Source organism: Cajanus cajan, chromosome 9 (assembly GCF_000230855.2).
Source record: "Cajanus cajan strain Asha chromosome 9, NIPB_CcT2T_4, whole genome shotgun sequence".
NCBI lineage: Eukaryota > Viridiplantae > Streptophyta > Magnoliopsida > Fabales > Fabaceae > Cajanus > Cajanus cajan.
In genome coordinates, this window is record NC_138525.1 from 21595530 (window position 1) to 21610390 (window position 14861).

The following is a 14861-nucleotide window of genomic DNA, read 5'->3' on the forward strand; positions in this document are numbered from 1 at the left end:
AGTCATCTCACTAGTTGATGTAAGATTTTCAACATACTCCCTCACGTCGGGGACTAAACATGAACATGAAGTTTGCAAGATTAGATATCTGTGAGTAGTCTGATAGCAACCAAATAATGGATGACTTAATAAGTGCAACAACACTCTTTAGGATAGACTCTAATAACATATTAAGAGTAAAAAGAGATTAAAGAATTCTCTTATTATTTTGAACTAATGAGCATACAACAATAATTATACAAGGTTAGAAAGAATAAAAAATTAACAAAATCCTTAAACTGAATTATTGTCGAGTAATTAATTAACACCACATATCCTAATAAATTTCAATCGAATATACTTAAAATAAATAATTAAACTATTAGACATTCCTTGTTTAAAATTTATTAAAAAAATAACAATATCTAGAAATTGATAACTACCTTCATTATGTTGGTGATCTACATCGACTAATAATATGGTCAAATTAGTGTATATAAGTAGGAACTAATCTCTACCTTCCAAATTGGTTTTGTAAGCATGAGTTAGACTTCAATCCACTTTTTTAATATGATATTAAAGTCTATCTTAGCGGCTTTTGTTGTTGGACTTTTAAAGTCACCCGCTATCAAACCATTATTGGATGATCGATAGATGTTCAACCCTATAAACTTCATGCTTAAGATGTTAAGTACTCATATGAGAAGGGTCTGTTAGAGACCCACATTAACTAGTGGTATGACCAAATTAGTGTAAATAAATGAGGAATAATTCTCAACTTATAAGTTAATTTTGTATGATTAAATTAAACTTCAATCCACTTTCTTAATATATTAAAAGTTTGGTATATATATATACATATATATATATATATATATATATATATATATAATGTTATAAGTTTCAAAAAAATAATTTTCTTAATTCCTCGAAATTTAGAAATAGGTTATTTTAATCCTTTCTTGGCAACACATGATAATGTAAACAATATAAAATAAGGTAGACTTTCTTTATAAATATTTTTAATTTAAATATCTTTTTGATCCTTTAAATTTGGATCAAATTTTGATCCTCAAATTTAATAGTAAACTTTTTAGTTCCAAATTTGAAATAACACATTATAATCCCTAAAGTTGACGTTGTAGAAATTTGTTAGCGTGACTATCGGTGTTTATTTTAGCAATTTTTAACCTCCAAATTTAGAATAACGAAGAATATTTTAAAATATGTTTTTGTAGCATTTTTATTATTATCATTTTTCAATTGTTAATATAATATACAAGGATTACTATATAAAATAAATATTTATCCAATGTCCTACACAAATTAAAATAATATATATACTAATGTTCAGTATTATATTAACTCTTCTAAATATTTTTGTCTTATACTCCAAAAATTTCTCAACACGGCTCTGTTTCAAAGCCTTAAAGTAAAATTGTTAAAGATGACGATTGACATCAAATTATAGCACTAGATAATATTAACCATGTAAATCTTTTTATTTTCAACTATTATTTCATCACTTTCTCTTATTTACTTTTAAACATTTATTTATTTTATTCTTACATTTTACAAACTTGTACTAATATAAAATTTGAAATAAAAAAATGACTCTGATTTTGAAAAATTAAAGAACAAGTCAGATGATCAATATAGATTTAAAAAAAAAACAATTAATTGATTAATTATGGCCGAGAGCCTTAGAGACTTATGACTCATTTGTCATTATATAAGAATTTTCTTACTTTTTTCGGCATCCCTTGCCTACTCTTTTCAGCCTCTATCTTATATTAGACAAATTTATCATAAATCCTAAGGATCGAAAATACTGGATCAATGGTTCATAGTGTTCTGTTGTACAAGATCCTCTTAAAGAGGCGAGTACAGAGCATACTTGCTCAAACATGTACTACTGAGAACATAATACTATAATAGGAAGAGTTTTCGAAAGAGAGGAAGAGAGGTTTAGCAATCCATGAGTAATAAACACACAAGATGTTTTATTTCGAGTTCAACTCCTTCTACTTACAAACTGAGAGTGTGCCTCCTTATATAGATTCGGAGAGGCTTTCAAACAACTAACATTTCTTACACATGGGCCAATTCTCATTGGCTGACTAAAAGATGGATACAGAAAAGGACCCTCGTGGGGTGCGACTCATACAAACCGACAAACTAGTCTGACTAAGAGGATAAGAACGAATAAAGAGGAGGGACCCACATGGGTCTGATTCACACAAAATACAAAATATCGTACACACTTATTATACAACTGGTGGCCAACATAATGTAGATGGCAGACAATATCATTAGTCTCTTTTAATGATGGGCTCGTGACTAGGAGAGAGATTCGGATCTGATGCGTCTGAATCGGAACAACTGTTTATCATCAATTCAGCATAGTAGAGATCTTCATCATTTTCTCCTAGATCATTAGCTGTCTGGAACTGTTCATCAGGGACATAATATTCCGTTTTGCTCATGAAAGCATTGATACCCTGATGGCTCATCTGAGAAGGGATTAGACGACTGTGTGATGAATTGGCTTCATCTTGGCTCTTTTGCTAGATCCTTACTTCTTTGAGATGGTTGATCAGTTGTGTCCTGTAACTTTGGTCTGGAGGGTATGTCTCAAAGGTTCCCAAAAAATAAGCTTCATTTTTGGACCACAGTTGTCATGTTGGTTTTGGGAAATAAGGGCGACTGATGATGGCTATGGAGGTCAAGGACTCACATTGTTCTCTGGTCTTTCCCTTTTGGTTTCTTTGAAAATTGAGAACCTTTTTCAACTCACTTCTCCACCATGGGAGAGGCGAAAACCATTCTAATAAAGTCCAGAATAAATAATCAACCTTATCTTGATTTATCAGAATATCATAAGCCAACTGTGTCCTCAGGGCTATTGGGATTGGTTCTTGGACAGTTTTACACCATATAACCCAAAGAGTTGGTTCACACAAGTCCCATCCAATTTCACAAAATAATTCAAAGATTCCAGGATGTTCTTCTGTAGGGTCAAACATGGAGGGAGGAACTATTTTAAACCTTAAAGTTTCATGAAGATAATAAAAATAATGAGCCTTAGCAAATTGGATAATTTCTTCAGGACTCTTAGGTTTAAAACCAGGAGGATATAGCTTCCTTGTTTTTGCAGTATCAAGTAATGGTTTTACCATGAAAATTAATGGAAAGCTATGGGTGGATGATATGACTAGGACTGGGTTCTGAGGTCTCGAAAGGAAATCAGGAATGAGGTTATGTTTTCCTTTGATATGTTTAACAATGAAATCATACCTGGAAAACCAATCTTTCAATCTTAAGATTTGAGGTTCAGGGGGTAGCTTATTCTTGAAATCCAGATTTTTGGGAAATGAAGAATTATCCATCTGGACTTCAAAATGATATCCTCGCAAATGGAAATCAAACTTTTTTATCCCATTCTTTACGACCAGTGCTTCCTTGTATGTGGTGTGATAATGCTTTTCTGCTTCTTTGAATTGTCCACTAGCATGTCCACAATAAAATTTCTTTCCTTGTATTTCTTCAATGAAGACGGTACCCTAATAATGATCACTTGCATCAGTCTGGAGAATCCTTTTTCCATCACCTGGAATTTTTAAAGTAGGAGGATCCTGTGCAATCTTCTTTATTCTTTGGACAACCTGGGTTTGTTCTGGTCCCCATGGACGGGGGTCTTTCTTCAACATTTTTGAGAGAGGACTGGTGTATTTTGCAACTTTGGTAATAAAATCCCGAATGTAGTTTATGATTCCAAGAAATTGTTGAACCTGTTTGACAATTAGATTTTCTTCTGGAAAGTTGAATAACTCCTCGGCAATATGGGGTTCAGGCTGATAAGTCCCCTGAGAGAACTTCATTCCCAAGAAGTCAATTTCTTGTTGGGTTAACTGTATCTTCTTCTCTGAGAACATTATTCCATACAGATTTTCTCTTTGGAATAACGAAGGTGCTACCTTCAAGCCGAAAGGTAAGACAGTCCATTGATATTATTCATTGGGTATGTAGAAAGCTGTCTTGTGTTTGTCGCTGGGTTGAATTCCTAACTGCTAGAATCCGGATTTGAGATCAAACTTGGAGAAGATGTTGGATTCTTTTAGCAAGATTGGTAAGGAGGATGTTTTTGGGAGAGGAAACTTGTCATCCCTCAAGAAATGGTTGAGGGGTTTCTAGTCAATGACTAATCTCTTTTTTCCTCTGAGTACTTCTGATCTTTTTTCAACATAGAAGGCTTGGCATGCCTAGTTTGATTTTGTGTGCTCTATGAGACCTTGTCTGAGCAATTCCTGGCATTCATGCCTGGCTAACCTTAGATCTAATGGAGACATTCCTGGATGAGTTGCTTTTGTAGGATTTATATCTTCGTTCAGCATGAATGGCAGTTGTATGAAGAATTAGGATTTTTCCAGAGTGGATTTGGATGAGAGAAATTCTCATGACTATCAGAACATAAGGATCTTAACTGTATGTTGATTTCTTCCAATTCTGGTGGGGCTTCTGAGAGAGAGTATAGTTTATTGGTCGGCACAAAAGGTTTAAATTCTCCTTTGAATTTGAGTCCAGTTGGTTGAATGAATAGTCTGGGTGCTTGACTGAAGACATCCATTCCAATTAGGATATCTTTGTTGGGCAACTGAGTTCCAATGACTTTGGACCAAATTATGCAATCTTTGAAGAGTCGAATACCTACTAGTGCTCGAGAAATAACCTCTGTTTTGAAGGTTTTTCCGTCAGCTGTTATGAAGTAGGTAGTCTCCTTTCTCCAGAAATGAGATGGCAAGATTTCTGGGTTCATCATGGTCTTCTGTGCTCTTGTGTCAAGAAAACTTATGACTTTGATAAGCTTCTCATATTTAGATGGTAGTACTTCGATTTCCACATTGGGATGTGAAGGAACAACAACTGTCATGCTATCGAATTGATCAACAGCAAAGATTGGGACTGGTTCTTCCTCATCTGTACTACTAGAATCATCTGAGAAAGAATCTTGTAGTGCAAACGCAGTGTCTTCATCTGCAGAGCTTTGTTCTGAGTAGAAGGATTCTACTTCATCTTTGTCATTTAGACGTAAAGATGTAATCATCTTTATGACTTTCTGAACTTTGTTTGGATAGGACTTAGCAAAATGTCCTGTTTTGCCACAAATGTAACATCTTTGACCTGGGTTTTTCCCGCCATTCTCTTTCTTCTTAAAAAACCTATAAGGTTTTTTATGCTTCCTCTTCTTGAAATGAGATTTGAATTTCTTACCTTTGAATGTTTTCTTTGAACAGTGGCATCTGTCTTTGTCTTTGCATTTGATCTCCAAGAAGGGTTTTCTACAAGCTTTGGCATACTTCCCTTTATCTTTCAGCATGTTTGAGAAGTATTCACGTTGACGGCAAAGCTTATCTACAGCTTCTTGGGTCATCTGGTGAATTCGACCAATTGTTAAAGCTGTAAAGTCTTTATTCATGGCAGCAACCATTGTAGCAAGTTCTGACTGGAATTTTGTAGGAAGTGAGCTTAGATAGGTGGTTTTTAAGCTTAGATCATTAAGACCATTAAGAAGATAGAATCTTTTAAGCATCCTTAGATAATTCTTATCAAGATCTTTCATCTTGTGTGAACAACACTTCATTTCGAAGAACTCTTGTCTGATCTTTCTATCTATGAGAGCTCCATCTCCTATGAATTCTTCATGGAGTGCACCTAGGACTGTAGTTGTGTTTCCTAGTTCATGAAATGTGTTCTGACCAACTGGTCATAAGTTGGCATACCATTCTTTTAGAATTCCAGTCATCCTACATCCAAATTCTTCAATGATCTTGTAGGACTCAGTATCTCCTTTCATGAATCTAGTGTTTAGCCAAGCTCCAAATTCAATCAGTCCGGATCTCCATTGGCTTGGGTCAACATCATCAAGGGTGAACCAAGGTCCTCTAGTTGGTATGGCGACCCCATTTCTAGGGCTCTGTTTGGGACTCTCGTCAGGTGATTCATAGATGGGATCTAGTCTAGTGGATGATGCCATTAGAACAGAGAGATCTGTCAAATGTGCTTCTGATGAAGCCGTAGTAAGGGAATCTTCATCAGATGAATCTGTAGGATAATTATCATCTGTTTTAGAGCTTTCCGAAGATTCTAAAATTGAAAGTTGTTTGGAAGAATCAAAATGTTGGCTGATAGGCATATGAGAGTAAGGAACTTGAGAGTCTTGAAAATAATGACCTTTTCCAGTATCATGCCTTTTTGGAGATGAAGTTGGGGTTGAACGAGAAGACTTGGAGTCGTCTTCTATTGATTTGGAAATTTTTCTCGAACTAGATTCTGTCTTTCACCATTGCCAATTTGCAGAGGCAGTGGGTATGTTGTAATATGGTCTTTCTGGTCTAAACCATGAGACAGATGGTGTCTAGAATAGAGAATGAGATACTGGTGCAGGAGAGTGCAAGAATGCGTAAGGATCAACAGAAATTGGCTGAGGCTGCAAAACCTTCTTCTTCTGTTCTATCTGTTCTTCCAGTTGGAAGAGCTGAGCTTTTTGGCTCCTGATTTCCCGATCCTTTTCGTTTATTGCCGCACCAAAAGGAGTGGTCTTTATTTCATTCTCTAGTCTGGAGATGTCAGCAATTAATTTCTAGTAATATGTCTTCATCTTGGATGAGAGATAATTCAGCTTGTCCTCTGACTTTTGCATACAGCTTGACATTTTTGTAACTTTGTCATCAATCCTTTTCAGCAGGGAGTTCTGTCCTTGGGCATTTTCTATTTGCCAATTTAGAACTTCTTCTGCTTGGCTCGGTACTTTCGGTTTTCTGTCAGTACCAATTTCTGAAGGAATGATGGTGGGTTTGGTAGAGTACCTCGTATTAGGATTTATTTTCCTTTCCAAAGGAGGAAACTCTACATCTTTTTCTGCTTCTGAAAACATGAAGCATGGTATGGGTTTAGGTGTATGTTGGGAAAACTTCTCCAACTTTTCTGAACACCTTGGCGAGATCATGCTGAAAGAAGACCTGATTTGAAGATTGGGCCGTCTGTTGAAGGAAGGCCTTTTTTGTGAATCTGACCTTCTGTTAGGTCGAGGTGGTGACTTATAGGGTGTATTCCATCGTTCATCATCACTGTCACTGACTGATTCACTGTCTTCTTCTTCACTAGTGTCTCGTGAATGCATCCAGCAATCGCACTCAGGATCACACATTCCTGGGTCAACATCCCAGATGAAGTGATCGTTGATTCAGTCAGTATAAACTTCCTTCCCATCTGCATATACTGCGTGAATGGGAATTCTTCCTTTTTTGACAAAGGGTTCTAGCATCATGGTTTGGAAAATTGGGATTGAGGGTTTCTCAGGTTGTTGGAAGATCGTTCTGACCGTTCCGTCAGTAGATCTTCTGAAAGTTGCCTGGTCTGTCTATATTGGCTTTCCATGGTGCTTGTGGAGATTCTCATAGTTTGTAACCAATTGTAACGGAATGAGCTCCTTCAATTGTTCCCTAGAAATATTCCTAGGAACTTGGACGATTGAAGGGCTTTCTTCTTCCTGGTTTGCAAGAACAAACAGGGCACTATCGTTGCTGCTGGGTAAGGCCAGGTTGACTGCATGAGTTTGTAGCTTATATATGATTTGATAGTGGAGAGTAGCACAAACAACATCGGAGGTCTGGGCAGCTCCGGTTATCTGGACTTGGACCTTTAGTCTTTCTGGTACAGTGGGGTCTCTTAAACTAACATTGTAATTAGGAAACAACTAGGACAACACTTCCAGCATGAAGTGTGGTCAAGACCCTACCTATCACAACATTTTCATAGTGAAGATAGCTGGTATCTAACAAGGAGATCCTTGAAGAGACAGGAAGTCCGCGTCTCCCATGAAGGGTGAGCATCAACCTGATGGCCCCATAGTGAAGATGGGTGTAGCCATCAGTTCTCCAGTGACGGATGAGTTCTCTAGGAATCTCAATAGTAACGTACTGTTCTTCAGAGGTGGCTATTAAAGAACACTGTTCCATCTTAGAAGATTGAACGTATTCCTTTTCATGTGGATGAGTGGTTCTGACCAATTGTCTGATAGATCTTAGAGTAGATCTTTAACGTTTGAAGATATTATATGGACTTAAAAGGGGGGCGGTGCTCTCAGAAATTCGAGCATCCTCAGGAATATAAGAAAATTCAACCAGATTTTCAATCTTTGGGGCTAAAGTTCTAGAGACATGATTGGGTAAAGATAAGGACGTATTTAGAAAGGCAGGTTGAGTTTCTGAGATAGGATTTTCCATGGTAGTAAAGTCTCTCTTCTACTCACTCTTTCCTCTAAGATAGTATGATGGTCTCAGTTTCTATGAGTGATGGCTCTGATACTACTATGGCCGAGAGCCTTAGAGACTTATGACTCATTTGTCATCATATAAGAATTTGCTTACTTTTTCGGCATCCCTCGCCTACTCTTTTCCCAACATACACCTAAACTCACACCATGCTTCATGTTCTCAGAAGCAGAAAAAGATGTAGAGTTTCCTCATTCCTTCAGAAATTGGTACTGACGAAAAATCGAAAGTACTGAGCCAAGCAGAATAAGTTCTAAATTGGCAAACAGAAAATGCCCAAGCACAGAACTCCCTACTGAAAAGGATTGATGACAAAGTTACAAAAATGTCAAGCAATATGCAAAAGTCAGAGGACAAGCTGGATTATCTCTCATCCAAGATGAAGACATATTACCAGAAATTAACTGCTGACATCTCCAGACTAGAGAATGAAATAAAGACCACTCCTTTTGGTGCAGCAATAAACGAAAAGGATCGAGAAATCAGGAGCCTAAAAGCTCAGCTCTTCCAACTGGAGGAACAAATAGAACAGAAGAAGAAGGCTTTGCAGCCTCAGCCAATTTCTGTGGATCCTTACGCATTCTTACAACCTCCTGCATCAGTGTCTCATTCTCTATTCTAGAAACCATCTGTCTCATGGTCTAAACCTGAAAGACCACATTACAACATACCCACTGCCTCTGCAAATTGGCAATGGCGAAAGACAGAATCTAGTTCGAGAAAAATTTCTAAATCAATAGAAGACGACTCCAAGTCTTCTCGTTCAACCCCAACTTCATCTCCAAAAAGGCATGACTCAGGAAAGGGTCATTATTTCCAAGACTCTCAAGATCCTTACTCTTAGATGCCTATCAGCCAACATTTTGATTCTGCCAAACAACTTTCAATTTCAGAATCTTCGGAAAGCTCTAAAATAGATGATAATTATCCTACAGATTCATCTGATGAAGATTCCCTTACTACGACTTCATCAGAAGCACATTTGACAAATCTCTCTGTTCTAATGGCATCATCCACTGGACCAGATCCCATCTATGAATCACTTGACGAGAGTCCCAGACAAAGCCCTAGAAATGGGGTCGCCAAACCAACTAGAGGACCTTGGTTCACCCTTGATGATGTTGACCCAAGCCAATGGAGATCCCGACTGATTGAATTTGGAGTTTGGCTAGACACTAGATTCATGAAAGGAGATACTGAGTCCTACAAGATCATTGAAGAATTTGGATGTAGGATGATTGGAATTCTAAAAGAATGGTATGCCAACTTAGGACCAGTTGGTCAGAACACATTTCATGAACTAGGAAACACAACTGCAGTCCTAGGTGCACTCCATGAAGAATTCATAGGAGATGGAGCTCTCACAGACAGAAAGATCAGACAAGAGTTCTTCGAAATGAAGTGTTGTTCACTCAAGATGAAAGATCTTGATAAGAATTATCTAAGGATGCTTAAAAGATTCTATCTTCTTAATGGTCTTAATGATCCAAGCTTGAAAAGCACCTATGTAAGCTCACTTCCTACAGAAATCCAGCCAAAACTTGCTAGAATGGCTGCTGCCATGAATAAAGACTTTACAGCTTTAACAATGGGTCGAATTCACCAGATGACCCAAGAAGCTGTAGATAAGCTTTGCCGTCAACATGAATACTTCTCAAACATGCTGAAAGATAAAGGGAAGTATGTCAAAGCTTGTAGAAAACCCTTCTTGGAGATCAAATGCAAAGACAAAGACAGATGCCACTATTCAAAGAAAACATTCAAAGGCAAGAAATTCAAATCTCATTTCAAGAAGAGGAAGCATAAAAATCCTTATAGGTTTTTTAAGAAGAAAGAGAATCGCGGGAAAAACCCAGGTCAAAGATGTTACATCTGTGGCAAAACAGGACATTTTGCTAAGTCCTGTCCAAACAAAGTTTAGAAAGCCATAAAGATGATTACATACTTATATCTAAATGACAAGGATGAAGTAGAATCTCTCTACTCAGAACAAAGCTCTGCATATGAAGACACTGCGTTTGCACTACAAGACTCTTTCTAAGATGATTCTAGTAATACAGATGAGGAAGAACCAGTCCCAGTCTTCGTTGTTGATCAATTCGATAGCATGACAACTGTCGTTCCTTCACATCCCAATGTGGAAATCGAAGTACTACCATATAAATATGAGAAGCCTATCAAAGTCATAGGTTTTCTTGACACAGGAGCACAGAAAACCATGATGAACCCAGAAATCTTGCCATCTCATTTCTGGAGAAAGGAGACTACCTACTTCATACCAGTTGACGAAAAAACCTTCAAAATGGAGGTTATTTCTCGAGCACCAGTAGGTATTCGACTCCTCAAAGATTGGATAATTTGGTCCAAAGTCATTAGAACTCAGTTGCCCAACAAAGATATCCTAATTGGAATGGATGTCTTCAGTCAAACACACAGACTATTAATTCAACCAACTGGACTCAAATTCAAAGGAGAATTTAAACTTTTTGTGCCGACCAATAAACTATACTCTCTCTCAGAAGCCCCACCAGAATTGGAAGAAATCAAGATACAATTAAGATCCTTATGTTCTGATAGTCATGAGAATTTCTCTCATCCAAATCCACTTTGGAAAAACCCTGATTTCTTCATACAACTGCCATTCAAGCTGAATGAAGATATAAATCCTACAAAAGCAACTCATCCAGGAATGTCTCCATCAGATCTCAGGTTAGCCAGGCATGAATGCTAGGAATTGCTCAGACAAGGTCTCATAGAGCACATAAAATCAAATAGGGCATGCCAAGCCTTCTATGTTGAAAAAATATCAGAAGTACACAGAGGAAAAAAGAGATTAGTCATTGACTACAAACCCCTCAACCATTTCTTGAGGGATGACAAGTTTCCTTTCCCAAAAACATCCTCCTTACCAATCTTGCTAAAAGAATCCAACATCTTCTCCAAGTTTGATCTCAAATCCGGATTCTGGAAGTTAGGAATTCAACCCAACGAAAGACACAAGACAACTTTTTGCATACCCAATGCACAATATCAATGGACTGTCTTACTTTTCTGCTTGAAGGTAGCACCTTCACTATTCCAAAGAGAAATAACCAAGATACTCGAACCTCTCCTAGACAATGCTATCATCTACATTGATGATATTCTCTTGTTTCCCAAAGACATGGAGAGTCACAAGAAACTTTTGAACCAATTCCTAGAAAGAGCAAATCTGTATGGAATAATGTTCTTAGAGAAGAAGATACAGTTAGCCCAACAAGAAATTGACTTCTTGGGAATGAAATTCTCTCAGGGGACTTATCAGCCTCAACCCCATATTGCCGAGGAGTTATTCAACTTTCCAGAAGAAAATCTGACTGTCAAACAGGTTCAACAATTTCTTGGAATCATAAACTACATTTGGGATTTTATTCCCAGAATTGCCAAATACACCAGTCCTCTCTCAAAAATGTTGAAGAAAGACCCCCCTCCATGGGGACCAGAACAAACCCAGGATGTCCAAAGAATAAAGAAGATTGCACAGGATCCTCCTGCTTTAAAAATTCCAAGTGATGGAAAAAGGATTCTCCAGACTGATGCAAGTGATCATTACTAGGGTGCCGTCTTCATTGAAGAAATACAAGGAATGAAATTTTATTGTGGACATGCTAGTGGACAATTCAAAGAAGCAGAAAAGCATTATCACACCACATACAAGGAAGCACTGGCCGTAAAGAATGGGATAAAAAAGTTTGATTTCCATTTACGAGGACATCATTTTGAAGTCCAGATGGATAATTCTTCATTTCCCAAAATTCTGGATTTCAAGAATAAGCTACCCCCTGAACCTCAAATCTTAAGATTGAAAGATTGGTTTTCCAGGTATGATTTCACTGTTAAACATATTAAAGGAAAACATAACCTCATTCCTGATTTCCTTTCGAGACCTCAGAACCCAGTCCTAGTCATATCATCCACCCATAGCTTTCCATTAATTTTCATGGTAAAACCATTACCTAATACTGCAAAAACAAGGAAGCTATATCCTCCTGGTTTTAAACCTAACAGTCCTGAAGAAATTATCCAATTTGCTAAGGCTCATTATTTTTATTATCTTCATGAGACTTTAAGGTTTAAAATAGTTCCCCCACCATGTTTGACCCTACAAAATAACATCCTGGAATCTTTGAATTATTTTGTGAAATTAGATGGGACTTGTGCGAAACAACTCTTTGGGTTATATGGTGTAAAACTGTCCAAGAACCAATCCCAATAGCCCTGAGGACACAGTCAACTTATGATATTCTGATAAATCCAGATAAGGCTGATTATTTATTCTGGACATTATTAGAATGGTTTTCGCCTCTCCCATGGTGGAGAAGTGAGTTGAAAAAGGTTCTCAATTTTCAAAGAAACCAAAAGGGAAAGACCAGAGAACAATGTGAGTCCTTAACCTCCATAGCCATCATCAGTCGCCCTTATTTCCAGAAACCAACAGGACAACTGTGGTCCAAAAATGAAGCTTATTTTTGGGGAACCTTTGACACATACCCTCCAGACCAAAGTTACAGGACACAACTGATCAACCATCTCAAAGAAGTAAGGATCCAACAAAAGAGCCAAGATGAAGCCAGTTCATCACACAGTCGTCTAATCCCTTCTCAGACGAGCCATCAGGGTATCAATGCTTTCATGAGCAGAACGAAATATTATGTCCCTGATGAATAGTTCCAGACAGCTAACGATCTAGGAGAAAACGACGAAGATCTCTACTATGCTGAATTGATGATAAACAGCTGTTCTGATTCATACGCATCAGATCCGAATCTCTCTCCTAGTCACGAGCCCATCATTAAAAAAGACTAATGATATTGTCTGCCATCTACATTATGTCGGCTACCAGTTGTATAATAAGTGTGTACGATAGTTTGTGTTTTGTGTGAATTAGACCCATGTGGGTCCCTCCTCTTTATTCGTTCTTATCTTCTTAGTCAGACTAGTTTGTCGGTTTGTATGAGTCACACCCCACGAAAGTCCTTTTCTGTATCCATCTTTTAGTTAGCCAATGAGAATTGGCCCATGTGTAAGAAATGTTAGTTGTTTGAAAGCCTCTCCGAGTCTATATAAGGAGGCACACTCTCAGTTTGTAAGCAGAAGGAGTTGAACTCGAAATAAAACATCTTGTGTGTTTATTACTCATGGATTGCTAAACCTCTCTTCCTCTCTTTCGAAAACTCTTGATCCTATTATAGTATTATGTTCTCAATAGTACATGTTTGAGCAAGTATGCTCTGTACTCGCCTCTTTAAGAGGATCTTGTACAACAGAACGCTATGAACCATTGATCCAGTATTTTCGATCCTTAGGATTTATGATAAATTTGTCTAATATAAGATAAAGGCTGAAAAGAGTAGGCGAGGGATGCCGAAAAAGTAAGCAAATTCTTATATGATGATAAATGAGTCATAAGTCTCTAAGGCTCTCGACCATAGTGGTATCAGAGCCATAACTCATAGAAACTGAGACCATCATACTATCTTAGAGGAAAGAGTGAGTATAAGAGAGACTTTACTACCATGGAAAATCCTATCTCAGAAACTCAACCCGCCTTTCTAAATACGTCTTTACCCAATCATGTCTCTAGAACTTTAGCCCCAAAGATTGAAAATCTGGTTGAATTTTCTTATATCCCTGAGGATGCTCAGAATTCTGAGAGCACCGCCGCCCTTTTAAGAACATATAATATCTTTAAATGTCAAAGATCTACTCTAAGATCTATCAGACAATTGGTCAGAACCACTCGTCCACATGAAAAGGAATACGTTTAATCTTCTAAGATGGAATAGTGTTCTTTAATGGCCACCTCCGAAGAATAGTACGTTACTATTGAGATTCCTAGAGAACTCATCCGACACTGGAGAACTGATGGCTACACCCATCTTCACTATGGGGCCATCAGGTTGATGCTCACCCTTCACGGGAGACGCGGACTTCCTGTCTCTTCAAGGATCTCCTTGTTAGATACCAGTTATCTTCACTATGAAAATGTTGTGATAGGTAGGGTCTTGACCACACTTCATTCTGGAAGTGTTGTCCTAATGTTGTTTCCTAATTACAATGTTAGTTCAAGAGACCCCACTATACCAGAAAGACTAAAGGTCCAAGTCCAGATTACCGGAGCTGCCCAGACCTCCGATGTTGTTTGTGCTACTCTCCACTATCAAATCATATATAGGCTACAGACTCATGCAATCAACCTGGCCTTACCCAGCAGCAACGACAGTGCCTTGTTTGTTCTTGCAAACCAGGCAGAAGAAAGCCCTTCGATCGTCCAAGTTCCTACGAATATTTCTAGGGAACAATTGAAGGAGATCATTCCGTTACAATGGGTTACAAACTATGAGAATCTCCACAAGCACCATGGAAAGCCAAAATAGACAGACCATGCAACTTTCAGAAGATCCATTGACGGAACGGTCAGAACGATCTTCCAACAACCTGAGAAACCCTCAGGCCCCATTTTCCAAACCATGATGCTAGAACCCTTTGTCCACTATGGCCGAGAGCCTT